Source organism: Aquarana catesbeiana, linkage group LG10 (assembly GCF_042186555.1).
Source record: "Aquarana catesbeiana isolate 2022-GZ linkage group LG10, ASM4218655v1, whole genome shotgun sequence".
Classification (NCBI taxonomy): domain Eukaryota; kingdom Metazoa; phylum Chordata; class Amphibia; order Anura; family Ranidae; genus Aquarana; species Aquarana catesbeiana.
The window spans coordinates 61774085-61791406 of NC_133333.1; the positions used below are offsets into that span (position 1 = coordinate 61774085).

The window sequence follows — 17322 nt, forward strand, 5'->3', positions numbered from 1 at the left end:
GGCTGGCGCAGTGTTTTCTACAGGAAGAGGAGGAGACTATCTCTCAATAGTGGCTGTCCTGAATGACATAAAGGGAAAAAATGTTATATTTATTGGTGTCTGCCACTTGACCATCCTAAAAGATAATTTTGCATTGTTAGTAAAAATATGCTCTAATTACTTTAGTTTCATCTCTGCCTGCCAATCATGGGATATCCCAACAGGGCATTTCAGGGCATTTTGGAATTGGCAAAGAATTACTCAAGTTGAACTTGCCCTTCCAGTTGAGCTACCCCCTCTCAGTCACAGCATGTTAGGTCCCAAATAAAAAGGTGAACTCCAGTGGTCTAAAGCTTTGCCTTCTCCACTAGCAGCCTGTGATGTGTTTCCTGTATTAGAAGTCACCATCAAGCCATTGTTAGCAAAAGGGAAAACTATAATTGTCACAAAGTGATAGAAGTTAAGTGATACAAGTTAAGGCCTCAGAAAAAAAAGCCTCGGCCAGGCAACAGTGTTCTTTAGTTTATCACCGTATGCTGTTGATTCTTTGCAATATCAGAGATTTACCATTGGCGTTGTCACCCGTTTGATTGTCACAGTAGCAATTGTGGAATTCAGGTCTGTATACCAAGTAGCATGCTGGATAACAAGACTTTTTCCCTGTATATGAAAAGAGTGCCTGACATACAGGTGAATACAACATCTTACTTCGTGTGGCTAACTGTTCTCCCAGGGTCTCTACAACAGCTTTTATTTTTGTCTCCTACAGGTTGCTTTTTAATCTGCAAAATTAGATTACTTGTAAGCTTTCCATAACTACCTTGAACCTGCTGCAGAACAGCTGATACAGCTCCCAAAAAAATAAAAGCAAACACCCTTTACCCTTCCTGCCAGATGTCTGAAGTCTTTCCTGTATGAGAAGAGGACCTGCTATTCTGAATCAAGATTAAAGAGAAGCCGAGTACATCTTACTTTTTGCGAGTCAATGATTGCCCGGTATATACATCAACTTCCATTTGTCTCTTCTGACAGGTTTCTACCCCACATGCAGAATAAAATCCCCTTGCAAACATTTACCTGAACCTTTAAAACTTTTTTTTTTTTTTAAACATGGCTGATGCTAGTTTCACTGCCAGAAAGGATTGCTTTACTAATGATGCAATACCACTGAAAAATGTAATTAGCTCTAAAAATTCTGTGCTTTATACGTCTAATAGTAAGCAAGTACTTCATATACTATACAGGACCCCTCTGCAAGGGCATTTATTTGTTCCAGACTGGAGTTAAGCTTAAATTCTTTATAAGTACAGGGCACGCTACAGCCATTTCCAGTCAATTGATAATGTTGACTGTTTATTCTCAGATGAAAGAACCGATATCAAATTACAAGACCATATTGCCAAATGTTATTTCTTTTTCTACCAGTGATTTTGCCTGCCTTTGTTTACCAAATTTCAACATTTCCATGCCAATTCACCAATTCTGTCAGATTCCAAGGATCAAGCCTCCAATTTGCTACAAAATATTAGCACAGTATATTGTTAACCACAAATGCTAGAGAGTTTGGTCCATGACTTATTACTGGACTTTGACCATACCCAAGTTCACAACTTGACCCCAGGACAGTATATTCATTGGATATCAATTGGAAAGGATTGAGGACAATAAAAAGGTTAGAATGTTTTTAGTGCTAAGCCCACAAACAGATCTACAGCATGAAAATAACGTGTTATGGCTTTAGGACTGCTGAGGCATATCACTGCATTATCCTAGCTTCTTGGAAAAGGTCCAAAGGACCTATTTACACCACCACGACATGCTGCAGAGCAGTTCATTCCAGTTAATGTGTCAGGGCAGACCATTCATTTGAACAGGCCAGTGCATTACATTGCAAGTTGTGTTGCGGTGCTATTTAGAGTGAATGGCCACAGGACTAATGCACTTAGCACACTAGCATGAATGACCTCTAAAGCCATCACACCATTTTTATTAGCAATGTTGCATTGTACGATAGTACATAAATGCAGCAACAGACTCACTTTTCAGGATTTTGAGCAAACGTAAAGCAATAAAGCTGACAGGTATTTGCCAAACCCAAGCAACTTCCTGTTAACTCTACAGAAACTTTCAGCATAACCATCTTGAGCAGGCAGCCAGGCTACTGTAGACACAGCAAACTGTTTAAAGTGTAATCTAAGCCTACACTTTAAAAAAAAACTTCTGTAATAAAACTAACTTACCTGCCTGCTCTCAGTCATCTGACTGTACACTGAGCTGTGCATGTGCAGATCAGCGTACATTGGCAGCATGGCACCTGTATGCTGGCTCACATAATAACCCAACAACCAATCAAGACATCCAAAGACTGGCACACAGAGGAAGTCTGAGGAAAATATTTTAACGCCCTGCAAGGGATCTGGATGTATAGATGAGTGTAGCCATAATTACATATGATAATAGTTTTTCAAATATCGGTCTATTTTCCATTTACACAATAGGCGCAGATGTGTTGATAATGTAAGTACATGACTGCTACATGGGGCAGGCTCACTTTTTTCAATTTCTTACTGCTAATGGGACAGAAATATATTTGTGCAAATGTAAACTACTGCTGCTGCTGGTGGTGGGGGCGGGGGGGGGGGCAGAAGCAAGAGCAGCTCTCATTTTCATAGCTGTATTTTGACCCATCGACAGATAGAAATACATTTAATAAAGAAAATTTGAAGCTTGTGTAGCAGTCATGTCACATGCTCGGTTGTCTGAATTCCCCTGTAACAGCTTTATTACCTACTGTTCCTGACAGCCTATTCATTATTTTCCCACATGGTGACAAGGCTGTTAGCGCTGCTGTAAAATTACACAGTTGTGTTTTCACCTAGTGCACAGGGTAGTGTAAAATGTAGATTTAAAGTAGAATTTCAGGTTTATTTTCACTTTAGTTTGTGTGGGCCACGATGGCCCACACAAACTTTATTTATTACTGAACAAGGCAGCTGTTGTATGTGCTGTAATGGACTGTAGTATCATTAGATACCAACAGTGAGCAGCTCCGTGTTCCAGCACATTTCCAGATACTCAGGTGAAATAAATATCTTTTTGACTTCCAAATAATTTAAGTGTATGGCCAGCCAAAACCTTTTGTTCCTAAGCTTTGGATAGAGTGGGGGCGAGTTAGAACCTCTGTTAGGTTTACCTATTCAGGCTCTTAGGCCAACCATAAATGGATCAAATCTTGGTCGTTTCAGCAGATTCGATCCATCTATGGGCAGGCTGGTTGGTACAACCAGCCTGTCAGATATTTTTTTTTTTTTTTTTTTTTTTACATGAGATGAGATTACTGCCAGGGGCAAAACACAAAAGCGCTGCGGGTGGGATTCCCCCATCAACACTGTGTTGATGGGGTAATCAAGTGATTTTCTTCCCTTCCACCCCTGGTGAAAGGAATGAAAATCAAATCATCTATGGCTTGCCTTAAAAAGATTTATCCTCACTGCTTGTCCCACTGACAACACTATACCAGGCAGGAAGTAAGATGAACTCTCCAACAGCAACACAGACAGTGCAAATTCACCAAGGCCTCATGTACACTGCTGCTGGTAAACAGACGTTCAGAGGCAGTTGGCTGCTTTTTTCAGCTGCCCCTGAACTCATCCAATGTTATCTTATCAGTACATGTACACGGGTTAGTTTAATGTCGTTTTTAGGCAGTTGAGTTTAGAGGCATTTCAATCGCTAAACGCAGTAACTCACGTTTAGCCGCATTTTGTTTACAGGCGTTTTTCATTTTTGGCTATTTTGAAAAAAAAAATAAATTTTTTTAAAAAACGCTTCTAAAAACGCAAACGCAGCAAAACGGACGTTTTAAATGTGAGTTACTATCGGTCACGTTAAATCGTTCAGGAGAGGTTGTAAAAACGTCCAGTGTACATTAAGCCTAAAAAGTAGACTTGCGCTTAGATCACATGGCTGGCTGAACAGAAATAATTAATTTCATTAGTGAAACTATTTACACATAAATAAAGGCCTCATTCACACGAGGCAGACTCCGCTTCCACGGAGCCTGCCTCGGTCTGCCGGCTCAGCGGGAGATCTCTCCGTTGATCTCCGCTGAGCCGGTGGATGACAGGTCCCTCTCTGCTCACTGAGCGGGGAGGGGCTTGTCAGGCGCCGCTGCCGCCTATGGAGGGATCGGATGAAAATGGACAGCATGTCCGTTTTCATCAGATCTCACCCGATCCGATAGCGACGGATCCGGACGTAGGGCCATCCGTCTGCTTTTAGCGGATCGGACCGGGTCGGATGTCAGTGGACATGTCTCCGCTGACATCTGTCGCTCCATAGGCTAACATGGAGTGCCCGTTCAGGTCCGCCATCAGACCGATCATGTGAAAGGGGCCTAAAGCTTTTTATTTAGAATTACGCCAGATGTTCAATTTTAATCCAAAGTTGTCACAAAATTCGTATTACTTAATTCTTGTTGGTTTTCTTTTATCATATTAAAAATGGTGATTTAAACCAAAAAAGCATAGCCAATTTTCAACATATGTTGCAAATTTGTGTGTTGCACAATAATTTGTATTCAAATCAAGCTAAAAAAAAAAAAAAAAAAAGCAGTTTCTGTTTACTGTATAGCAGTCCAGCTGTGATGAAACTACAAACCCCATCGTGCCTCTACGAGTCATGCTTTTGATTGTCAGGGTCTTGCAATGTCTCGTGGGACTTGTAGTTTCACCACAGCTGGAGGGCCGAGGTTGCCTACCCCTGGTATACACTGTCAAAACTCAAGAACAAACATGTAATGTGTGGTATCAAACCAAGTTGTTAGATGTAGTGGCTCTATTACGGTACTTTTCTTTATTTCCAACTGATGATCTTGCCAGTAACACACTTCCTGTCCCAGGGTGACAGCGCTCACTCATCTGTATCCAAGAAAAGCAGAGTTGGCACCCTAGGGCAGAAATATAGAACACCTCCCCAGTCTCCTATCACATCGGGGGACTGGACTGAAGGCAGGAACAATTCTGATAAGAGCGAAGCACAGGCAGAGAACACAGGAAGTTATTAGCGCAAACAGAAAAAAAAGCATTTTCTAGGGCAGGGATATGCAATTAGCAAACCTCCAGCTGTTGCAGAACTACAAGTCCCTTGAGGCATAGCAAAACTCTGACAGCCACAAGCATGACACCCAGAGGCATGATGGGACTTGTAGTTTTGCAACAGCTGGAGGTTTTGCTAATTGCATATCCCTGTTCTAGGGTATATTTAACAGGCAAAAAATTAGCAAATAAAAAGGTGGTTATTAGGCTTCATGCACACTGGGCGGTAAAATAATGTTACAAAAATGCCAGTAACTTTGCATTAAGTTTTTCAGCATTTTAGCAATAGCGTTTAGCGCTTCTTAGCGTTATTTTTTAAACAATGGGATCAAAAACTTTAAACGCAGGTGAGCTATGTTTTTGGGCGTTTATTGGCATTAGAGCATTTTTACAGCCGAAAAACTCTCAGAACGCACTAGTTTTTATTTTTTGGGGGTTTTTTTACAGCCCAAAAAACGCCCCTGCCAAAAACAGTTGATAACAGCCTATGTGTGCATGGGGAGTTTATGGACTGTAGAAAAAAAAAGTCTGACACCAAAAACAGCAGCTGTAAAAGAGGCCTTAGGCCCCTTTCACACAGGCGGATAGAATTCAGCTTTTAGCTGCAGATAGATGAAGTTATCTAAGGCACCTAAACTCACACAATGCGTTCCTATGGCCCCATTCACACACTGCGTTTAGCAATGGTTTCTTACATGAGGTTTTGTGCAGTTAGAAAAAATACATTTGACTGCGTCCAGGACCGATTTAGCGCAGCTATCTGCACATAACTGCAGGCAATCATAGTGTACTATTTCTCCTGTGGATATCAGCAGCAACAAGGAAAGAAAAAACAGGAAGTACTTCAAAAATGGCACGAATGTTCCACCGCAGCTAAACGCAGCCGCACATAAACGCTGCTAATTGCAAAGTACAACTGCAAGTGATCGGTGTGTCTGGAGTCTTGGAATTTCAAAACATGCTTCTAACGGAGGCAGAACAGCCGCCCATGTGAAAGAGGCCTTCTGGTTTGCATACACCTTAAGGGTCGGTTCACACTAGGACGACTTGGGATCCGACTTGTAAGCCTTCAAGTCGCCCCAAGTCGCCCCAAGAAGAGATTAACATTACAGGGAATCAGAGCGTCTTAATTGACACTACTGAAGTCGCTCCGACTTCAGAGCGTACTCCCTGTATTACTTGGATCCGACTTCTAGGCGACTTGTACCATTCAATTCAATGGAAGTCGCCTCCAAGTCGGATCTCCATCTATACTGAAGCGACTTTACAGTTAAAAAAAATAGTTTGCCCAGGCAAACCCCTCCCTCCCAGAGAGCTGATTATTTTGTGATTGGCCACAGCCAAAGTCGCCTGTCCTGGAGGCGACTTGAAGTCGCGTTGTAAATTGATCAAAGTGGCGCTGAAGTCGCGTTGAAGCCGCGTTGAAGTCGCCGTGCAAAGTCGCGCTGAAGTCGTGTTGCCCCTGTGTGAATCGAGCCTAACAGGGACTCTTGTGTTTGAGATATGCTTGCTAATACCCAAGGCTGCTTTAAATTTATTCATTGAGATATCCATCTATCTATCCCTCCCAAGCTGGAAATGGTTTAGAAAGATAGTGAAAAAGGTTTTTAACCTAAACAGTAACCAGTTCAGCTCCAGAGCCATTTTCACTTTTTAACTGCAGCTCTATTTATTCAGCAATGTTATAACTTATGATAATAGGAGGAGGCAAACTATTTTGGGACAAAAATGGTATTAAAAGAAAAATACACTCCGAACAATGGAAGCGGAAAGATGGATTCATGTAGTTAAAGACAAAAAAGGGGAATTTGAGGACATATGGGCAGGCTGGATACAGTGTGTACAGGGGATAGATTAAGAGGGAAATATGAAATGAGAAGGTGCAGGGAGCCAGGGCCATATAAATACCTTGGATTAGTTGCATAGGGGTTTAGCCAGGGAGGAAAAGGAAAGAATTGGGTTTTTTTTTTTTTTTTATTTATTTATTTTTGTTTAGACTGCTGTCTCTCTCCCCCCCCCCTTGTCCCTTTTACCCGTATAATGAGATGCCTGATTTGGTGAAAAGGGGGAGGGAGGTGGCAAGGTGAATTTTCTTGTGTTTTTTTTTTTTTTCTTATTGTTGTTTAATGTGCTGGTTTGTAAGCGCATGGTGTAGGGAACGTCACTAAGGAAGGGGATATGAAGAGTGAAACACACAATCAATGGGAATTATGCTAATCACCTAGGGTCTTTGTTTTTTTTTTCTTTATTTATTTTTTTATAGATGTTATATTTAATATGGCCGTTAGTGGCCTCTTACACAATAGGGGGTAACACATGAAGGTATTTTAGGATTAATTGGATCACTTTAAATAAATTACTTAATAGAAGTGAGGAACTAGGCCATGATTGGCCAATAAACATAATTATATGTAAACATATAAATAAACATAATGGGATAATTAACAATAACCACAGGGTATGTACAGGTGTGGTGGGTTTTCTTTTTTCTTAGAAGTGAGGAACAATTACGGAATAACAATAATAAACACGGGGAATGTATGGACGGGGCTGGGGGTTTTCCCCTTTTTTTTTTTTTTTTTTTTTTTTTTTGGGAGGGGATAGGGTCAGTTGTAAGAGAACGATGTTACCAATTGGTCTCTTATTAATGTTTAATATGTTAATCCTGCGTAATTATTGTAAAATATGAAATTAAGGATGTTTAATTGTGAATTGTGAAAAGTATAACAGAAAATAAAAAAATTTTGATTATAAAAAAAAAAAAAAAAAAAAAAAAAGAAAAATACACTCCCCCCCATCTTTGACCAGTGATTTTTTTAAAACATCAAGTGTTAAATATTGCGTTCTAGTTTCTGCTATCTGTCCCATTTATTTTGGCTCCAAAAAAAGGTTTCAGTACAAAGTATGTCAACATTTTTTGGGGTTTTTTTTCTACACTTTTTTTGTTGTTTTTATAATGGTTATGCTATAGGGAAAAAAAAAAAAAGAGAAAAATTAAGGTAGATACAAGAAACATTTGTTTGAACAGTAAAACTTTAACAGTAAAAAATGGCCAAAAAACAAGAGCATGTTATGGCCAATAGATGGAGCCGATGATCATAGGAGATGACCAAAAAAAAAAAAAAGGCAATCATTGGTGCTTATGCAAATGCTTAAGACATCTGTACGGGAATTTTTTTTTTTTTCCTTAAACATAGACCCCTAAGGCTGTCTCCATATGTTTTCCATGTGCTTTCCAGGTGCTGGAGCATAGAAATCAGAACCTAGAATTCTCTATGACCTTTTGATTTGATCTCTGCTGGTGTCATTATGCACCTACATTTGCATAAGAAGTAGAGCACCTAACTGCACAGAACAGCGCGATTCCTCCCAGTCCCACCTTCTCATTTGTTTTACATTAAAAAAAACTAGTGACTGATAGAGTACGATGGGAGGGAGGATTAGGTCTGGGATAGAACCACCGCATCACATGCCAAGTTCCTGGAAAAGAAAGAAAAATAGTTTCTACTGAGAACTTTCTGTAAGGGAATGATTAAGATAATAAAATTGCCTTCATCACCTCCCAGTGGAGGTAATGGAACAGACTGTAAGATGGCATGAATAACATTAAATATATGGATAAAACAAAAAGTAAAACATATTTGCAGATTTTGCTAGATGGCATTCACTATTTTTAACTTGGAATTTAAAAAATATTAGGTATAAGATAAATACTGGTAAAGATACTATTTTTTCTGTTTCTGGGTTTGACAACCCCTTTGGGGAAAAAAAAAATTACAGACCTGTTGAATTTTGCATGAAAAGAGCTCTATGAATGGATGAGTGAATTAATGAAAGGTCCACCTCCTCCATTCATAAAGCACTTTTCATTGCTGGAAGCTATAGTACAGCTTCCATGAATGGAGGAAGGGGATGGAAAGTGCAGGCAAACATGGCTTTTTTGAGGAGTGCCTATGACAGGTCCGGTTCACATTAACCCCACCAGAAGATTACAGCCGCGGGGGTATACAGGGGGGTCTTGGCAGAAGATGGAGAATGAAGGATTTCAAATAAAAGCAGCCATCATCACTAGGGACACCTCTCGTTCAATGCTGTCACTTATGCTGAATTACAAAAAAAAAAGCAAAGTATAACCAAATTTAGGCTACAAAGTGTACTTAAACCCTCACAGAAATCAAATATGTTTTGCATACAATCACGGAATGTCAAAAAGTTTAATTGTTTCATATACAGTGTTTTCTTCTTTCAATTAAATAATTCCCAGTGATCCAATGACTAAAGGTACATGTATTTGCACTTCCTTTTCTAGGAAGACGATACAACTGTTTAACTGGAGGTGTTGTCACCCTTTCCTGCACTCTTCTGAGATTGCACTACAAGCAGCCATGTCAGCATACAGTAAATATTTTTTATTTCATGCTGGAGCACACACATGTCCACATGAAGTTCATATAAATGCACAGCACAGGGAGAGAAAAACACCATTTATATTCTTATTCTTATTAGTACTTCTGTGAAAATGAAAGCAAACAGTATTTGATGTTGACTCACTGGTATGCAGATGCAGCCACTAATGGCAATTCACAAAGATTTCATAGAGGAGAAGTATCTTTTTTTATACTATAATTTTCAAATTATAATTTCATGCTGGTGTGTGAGTTTACTGAATTTAGTCTATTGCGGTCTGAAGGTATACAGGGTTTCTTACAATAGACCAGACAAATCAAGCACATGGCTCTGAAAGCAGCAGTGGCACTGCCAAGCATACCATTCAATGCAGCTGATCTCCACCCGTATAGCTGCCTTGTCAACTTGTTCAGTCATTAAATATATTCGTTCATAATGACCAGCTATTTTCTACTGTGTGATTAGAAGTACTATAGATAAGTTACTGCCCAGCAACAGCCTTCTTTGGAGTGCCTATTAGGTCACACTTGAGCTCTGGATGAGGTCATGCAGAAAGTTGGGCATGCTACTTGTGATGTAATGGGATACCAAAGTGGTGAGTTATAGATGTAAATAAGCTTTGCTACACTAGTTAAGTATGAATCAGCCACTTAGATGTTACAGTCTACCGCTAGAAACCAGGATTCTCCAGTATAATTTTATTTAAATGAAAAATAATTCCTGGATCTTCTTGAACAAACATCTTGCTTTGCTAGTCTTTCCTTATCTACCTTTATCTAGAAGCTAAATGGTTTTCATTTTTAGTATGCTTTTAACTAGCTACTATACACTTTAAATTATGTGCAATATTTAGAAGTATGAGTCCCATTGACCCAATGTTACCAAGTTCTATTTTTGGGTTTGTTTTATGTGAATTTTTTTTTTTGTTTGTTTTTTTTTGTAATGCTCTGTCTTTTATAAATATGCTATAACAAAACAAAAATAAACAAACTAAAATAGAAGGCCAACAACAATTTTGGAGTCCCATAGAGTTAGAATATATCCTGATAGAGATATATTTCTCCCTCTAAAATTATACATATATATCACACACTTTTTTTACTCTATGATCGATTATTATTTATAAGGGTTAAATTGTAAGATGTACAGTTCAATAGACCATAGCCAACAATTTCCGCCCACCTGTTTAGACTATTGCAAGGTTGCAATGGACAACCTTGTGCCATCATCTAGAAAAGGCAAAAAGTCATGTTCCCTATTATATCAGTTCACACCGCTGTGCTTACATAAAGTAACAGTTCGATGCACTACTACTACTTTCAGCTCATTTTCACCTCTGCCTTCCAGCGCACACCAGACGCAGCAGGGCAGGGCACTCTGGTGTTGTGAGTGGGCCATTAACTGTTTTGCTTTAATGTAGACAGTCAAAAACTTTTGGATGCTATGGGAAACTGCATATCATGTAAAAGTACTCATTATATAAAATTGCAGTGTAGGTAGCAATTTTACATAAAGTTATGATCTTCGGTCTTTAGCCAAATATTGACTCCTAAAGGTTTCTTTCCCTAAACTTCGGAAAGATTAATTGGCAGGAATTCCACTGTGCATAGAGATAATACCCCTTACACAAAGCCAAGCACAGATTTACCAATAGGCAATGTAGGCCTGTGCTTACCGGCAAACTGCACACTTCCGTGTACTGGCCAACCCACATATAAGCTACAAGGAAATGTTCCGTATAAAACAGGAAGTGAGCCTAGCAGAAGGGGGTTCTCAGGCAACAAACATTGTTCATCTTTAGGCTCTGGTGATGAAAATCTCTAATAAATCTCACCAAATTGTATCTTACATAGCAATGGGCCAAAAAAAGGCCCATTAGTACCCAAGCAACTTTCCATAGGCTTTCATGAGAAAACATACCTGGAGTGTAGGCCGTGGAATTACTCCTACACAAGTGTTAAGCCGTGTACACATGAGCGGAATTTCCGACAGAAAAAGTCAGACGGGAGCTTTTCATCATATATTCCGATCGTGTGTATGCCCCATCGGACTTTTTGTTGAAAATTCTGACGGACCTAGAAAGAGAACATGTTCTAAATTTTTCAGATGGAACCAATTCCTATAGTCTGTATGCTGTTTTGAAGTACCAAAAAGATGCATGCTCTGAAGCAAGTACGAGACAGAAGCTATTGGCTACTGTCTATTGAACTTTTTCTAGTCCCATCGTACGTCACCGCATTCTTGATGGTCGGACTTTGGTGTGACCGTGTGTATGCAAGACAGCTTGAGCGGAATTCCATCGGAGAAACCTTCAGAGTTTATTCCGACGGAAAAACTGCTTGTGTGTACATGGCATTACAGTACAATTGACTGCATACTTACAAACTGCTGCATAAAGCATTGCGAGAGGGCTATTTCACCACATTGCAACCACACATCCTTTTGAGGTCTCTGGTTGTCAAATTAATGAACCCAATATGTCTGAAGTTAGAGTCATCAGCATTGCCTAGTGACAGCCAAGCAAATTCAAGAAACTCCCATAGAAAAATGAAATATAAATGCTTAAATAGGATGGGCTACTATGAGGCAATACAGTCTCCCCCCCCTTTCTTTTTTTAGACTTTGTTAAATGAGCACCCAAATGGTTTCTATTCTAGCATCCCAAATGCTAGCCTGCCATTACACTATGGCCACAACACAAGGCTCCGAACAGATTAAGCCAGCCTTTAACCCCAGAGGAACCACTAAAATAATTTTAAGGTAGCAAAAAAGCCTTACTAAAGTCAGTTCATCAGGGTCAATGAGAAACGTGCCCCTGATGTTGGTAGGCAATAAGGAAGATTCCAACCTTTACAGTAGTGGCCTGAATGTCACCACTTAAGACAGCTAAAAAGATTATTGGCGTGATGCTGCTGGCTTTGCCAAATTACATCGGCGCCAGAATTATGCGGGCACCATCATTTAAAAGGTCAATCAGCCATAGCTGAAGGAACCCCTATCAACCTTTGATGGAACCTTAGGGTTCTACAGAGCTCTAGCTGTGAATGGCCTGATTAAATGACTGCCCCTTGATATTGACTGTACTCGCTAAAATATCATCATGATTTTCTCCCCCAATACCATAATGGTTTATGGACATTTAACTCTTTATTCCTCCTGCTTATTGTGTCACCAGAGCTAAACTTATTTTTATCTACTTAGGCAAGATATATTAGAGCTTTCTATCATTTATTACCCCGTGTGTCTGCATCATTAGCTGATTATTTTTAGATCCAAAACAGTTGTTAGTTTATTTTCATTTTTCATTTCAATACTAACATCAATGCTGACGAAGACACGCACCTATGTTGTAGATACTCAGCCATAACTGCTTTAGATTTAAACGCACTACTTTAAGCAATAAAATTATCACATGACCTAAAATGACAATAAAAACACCCCATTCTACTACAGCTTCAAATATCCTCCACAATCTTCAATTTACTAAGTCTCATGAAAAACCTACCCATGATCCTATGACCAATAAGCACATTCCATCTATTTTAGGATCCCTTTAATTTATACCCCCCCCCCCCTTATCATTTGCAATGATGCACGCGCTATTTATGATTTTAGCCATCCCCAGCCCTCCGCAATGCGTTCCTGGCCTTCTTACAGCAGATCAGCCATCCCAGCAGAATACGCAGTCATGAACACAATCCCATTAAGGCATGTTTATAGCATTTCTCTCCTTTCCAGTAATGACAAAAGAACTAGAATTCCAACATAATCAGTCATGCACAGGAAAGCAGAGGCTAAAATAAAATAAGCACGTAGAAAATGTTAAAAAAAAAAAAAAAAGGAGAGGGAAATAATAGAGACACATTCAATAGCTAATAATGGGGTTGCTGTCACAACACTGAACACTGCAATGAATAGCAGGCACACGCTGCCTGCAAAATGCATACCCCCGGTCAGTGAGAAAGGCAATCCAAGACTGGATAGGAACAGCTGCTGGGAGGGATTACTTCAGCCTTTGCCATGTAAATATGGCCAGCCTGTCTGCAAAAGCAGACTGGATCAACCAGCTAGAACCCCAGATTGCCCTATTGCACAGAGCCTGGGGGGCGATTTGCTGCATAAGCATACACCTGCAATCGGATCAGCACTCATCTCCTACCTTACAGGGTCTTTGGAAGCTGCTGAGCCCCAATGCAGCAATGTCAAGGAGAGAGTAGCAGCACCACCTGCACAAGCCCAGGCAGGCACGGACGGATGGATGGATATACTGACAGACGCAGAGAAAGCAGCAGCGTATCCCAGGTGCTCTGTACTATATTGTTATGGTGACTGGAGCCAGCAGAAAGAGAGGATGAGGTAATGTGCAGGGAGGGAGGGGAAGGGGGGGTTGTGGGAGTGTTAAAAATAACTCAGGTTGATGTCATCTCCAGCCAATCAGAATTCCAGCCAGCCAGAGCTGTGATGTCACCTCTTAGCCTGATTAAAACAATCCCCTCGGTGGATTTTCCACTGACACACGGCATTAACCCTTTCCCTGAATCAGCACACAATGCTTGGAGTATTGATGAGGGTGGAAAGTGAAAAATATTGACAAGTATGTTATCCTAGTGACCGGTTCTGTTGAGAGATGAAATATGTATCATTTTGGTTGTTGTATGTTACAAAATAGATTGCAACAGTAATTAAGAATACAATTGTAAACACAATAGATTGTAATAGTAAAGAAAAGAATACAATTTGAAAAAATAGTGTAATGTAGGAGATAATGCTAGGGACGGGGGGCTAACCTACAACCATCTCTTCTTTTCCTTACGATATTGTTCTGGTTCACAGCTTTAATTGAAGTAGCACAATTAATGGTACAGGATACTTCTGCTGGGTTTCTCTGTTTATATTTCAAATTTTTCAAATCCTGGGACGTCTCTCCCCCCACCTCGCATCCTGGTCACTGATAAGAAGACACAGAAGACAGCTATTGCCAAAAGATCATCTCTGCCTTGATCCTGAAAAAAAAATGCCTAGAGTGAAAGTAAAGCAAGCAAACAATGGGGTCAAAGATTGTTCAGCATCTGTGGTCTGGTACACCAATCTGAATCTTCAATCAAACTGTCATCTCCATCTCACCTCATCCAATTCCACAGGGTAGAATGGAGGGCCTGCTGCAGGAATTTCTACGCAGAGTGAATTGTCCGGGTGTAAGGATGAGTTCTGCTTGTTCGCACAGCCCATGTGCAGAGCCCGCCAGGAAGTCGGCACTGCGCTGTGCTAATCACAGGCAGTGAGACATTGTCCCGATGCACGGCTGCAGAGATCGGGAAATGTCTCACTGCCTGTGATTAGTGCAGCGCAGTGCCGACTTCCTGGCGGGCTCTGCACGTGGGCTGTGCGAACACGCCAGATCTCATCCTTATCCAGGTGGAGAGGCCTGGCTTAGAAGCTGCATACAATCTGCTTCCCAATCCATGCTTTCCAATTCAGGCCTACATTCATTTCCGCAGGCTAGTGCTGGTGGGTTGCTCTAACAAGGCAAAAGGTATTGCCAGGTTCTTTAAACCCCATTACCCCTTCCAGAGTTTCAGCTTGTCAGCCGAAAACATCAGACAGGCTCAGAACTACTACCGGCTTGCTGGGAGAAGGTTATCATTGTGGTAAAAATGTATCACCCACTTGTGAGGATTTAAAACACCAGGCCGAGGAGGAATCCCAGGACGAGCCTCAGCAGGATACTGATCCAGAAGTCAGATGCACATCCCAACGCCTCAGGAGTTGGGCAACCGGCAGGTAACGGAATCGCCAGAAGACACAGGCAAGCCCCTTGTAAAAGAGGAACAGAAAACCTAGGTGCCCCTACTTCCTATTGGAGACCCACAGCCCCAGGACCTCGAGGAGAGCTAGCCGAGTGGTAAACAGCACTAGGAAAGCAACTATCATGCCTGCAAATCTTCAGGACCAAACACCTATTTTGGGACAGGAACCAGGACATTCTTCTGCACTTAGTGAGTGCAATGCAGGGGGGCAGGAAGGTATCATGCTGTCCTACTATCCCATAGCTGACAGCCAGTTAACAAAACAGACAGAAATAGCATTGTGTTTTTTCCAAAACTGAATTTACTTTTATAAAAAGTTCTGTAAACTGCAATACAATCAGAGAAACTTAGAATTACAATATGTATTACATGTGACACTTTGCAAATAAGTACAACATTAAATATTACTATACATAAAGCTGATATTTAAATCATATTATCAAACACATAACAGTGCAGTCCAAGTGTAAAATGAATTTTAGGAAATAATAAATAGACATACAGGCATTTGTGTATCTAGAGGCAAATTTGAAGACCTTCACTTATCTGCATCAGAACTAAAATGGCTTCTGTAACCGAGGTAAAAACTTTATGTTGTTCAATAAGAAACTTTCCTGGACCTCCCCATGTCAGCCTACTATGGGTAAGCTCTGCCCCCTCTGACCCCTCCAGGACCACCTTTTTCTTAGCCCATAAAGGGCGGCTGTCTGCCCACATCAGTGTTCTTTTTTCGTCCTCGCTCCGGACGCCTTTTAAAGTTTATTTTTATTTATTTTTAAATTTTTTTCTCCATCCACCATCCATCCTGTTCGGGTTCAGCCTCTCCCGGATCAGAAGACCCCCCCCCCATATAGGCTGTAAATCTCCTGGGGAGGTTTGTTCCCGTGGTGCTGGGATTGTATGGTACAGTATAAATGACTGTGTATTACTGGCAAAGGTCACTGGCAGTATAAATGGCTGTATATACCTTCGTTAGGCAGGTGCTGGCACTCTCTCCTTCCATGTTTTTGTGTGTTCAGGCAGTGGTTTGGCTCGCTGGGACTTGTAGTTCACCACCTCCACATGTTTTCCTTTCAGGAAGCTCAGAGTTGAGCAGGTGAGGTCAGAGGTAGCTTCCTCTTGGATTGCCTAGCAAACACCAGAATGCTCACTGCTGATTTGCAGCAGGCTCTGTCCTCTAAGCTAATCTCAGCCTCCAGCTGATCAATCTGCTACTCTGCTCTGCTCTGGTAAGTCTCCGTCCAGGACTCTCATTACTTACTGCTGTGGTACTTGTCTGTCAGAGTGTTTTTATTATCCTGTGCCTTTATAGGTCTGGGGAGTTTTGCCTACCTGCCTAGCTGCCTTAGCACTGAAGATTCGAATGGAGAAGTTTATTTTATTTATTTTTTGTTTAAAAAAAAGGGTGTTTTTTTTTAATTAACTAATTTATTTATTTATTTTTTTAAAAGAGCACAGCCTCTGTGTTTTACAGAGAGAAGGGCCCAGTGTGAGCTAAACACCCGCAAAGAGGTTCCAAATCAGCATTCCAGCCTCAAAGGAGTAAAAAAGGGACTAGACATGACAAATCACAGAGTCGCACGCAGCTGGATAGACGCCTGTTGTCACAGCATTCCAGATCTCCCTCGCCCTTACCTCACTTTAGTCGCTCGGACCCGAGCCAAGAGTGGTCAAGACATCAGAAAGCCTCTAGAAAGAGCAAATCTGGGTGCAGATAGAGAAGAAGATCCTCTTCTTCGGATAGGTCTTCATCGCCAGCCCAGGCAGAAGAAGGATCCTGTTGAGCCTGCTCAACTGAGGTTCTCAGAGGAAAGTGGGTATGTGCATCTTGCTTCAAGGAGGCGGCTCAGGGCAATGCTGCGAAAGCACACCAGGTTAAAACCTACATTAAGCAGGCAGTCAAGGAAAGGTTAAACAGTGTTTCAAGGAATCCTGCTCATCCTGCTGTATCTTCAGCTTCTGCAGATTCAGATCATGTGTTTTCAGTGCATTTTAACTCTGAAGTCGATAGCGATTCAGATCCATCTGAGGCT

At 40.9% G+C, this 17322-nt stretch overlaps 1 protein-coding gene across 1 annotated transcript in view; it reads right to left on the bottom strand.

The window, feature by feature from the left end:
• Positions 1 to 13839, bottom strand: part of LOC141110721 (dual specificity protein phosphatase 8-like) — a 39200-nt gene extending 25361 nt beyond the window's left edge. Inside the window, exon 1 of the mRNA XM_073602261.1 lies at positions 13642 to 13839. The gene's annotated coding sequence lies outside the window, so the exon portion shown is untranslated. The remainder of the gene's footprint in view (positions 1 to 13641) is intronic.
• Between the last annotated feature and the right edge of the window lie 3483 nt (positions 13840 to 17322).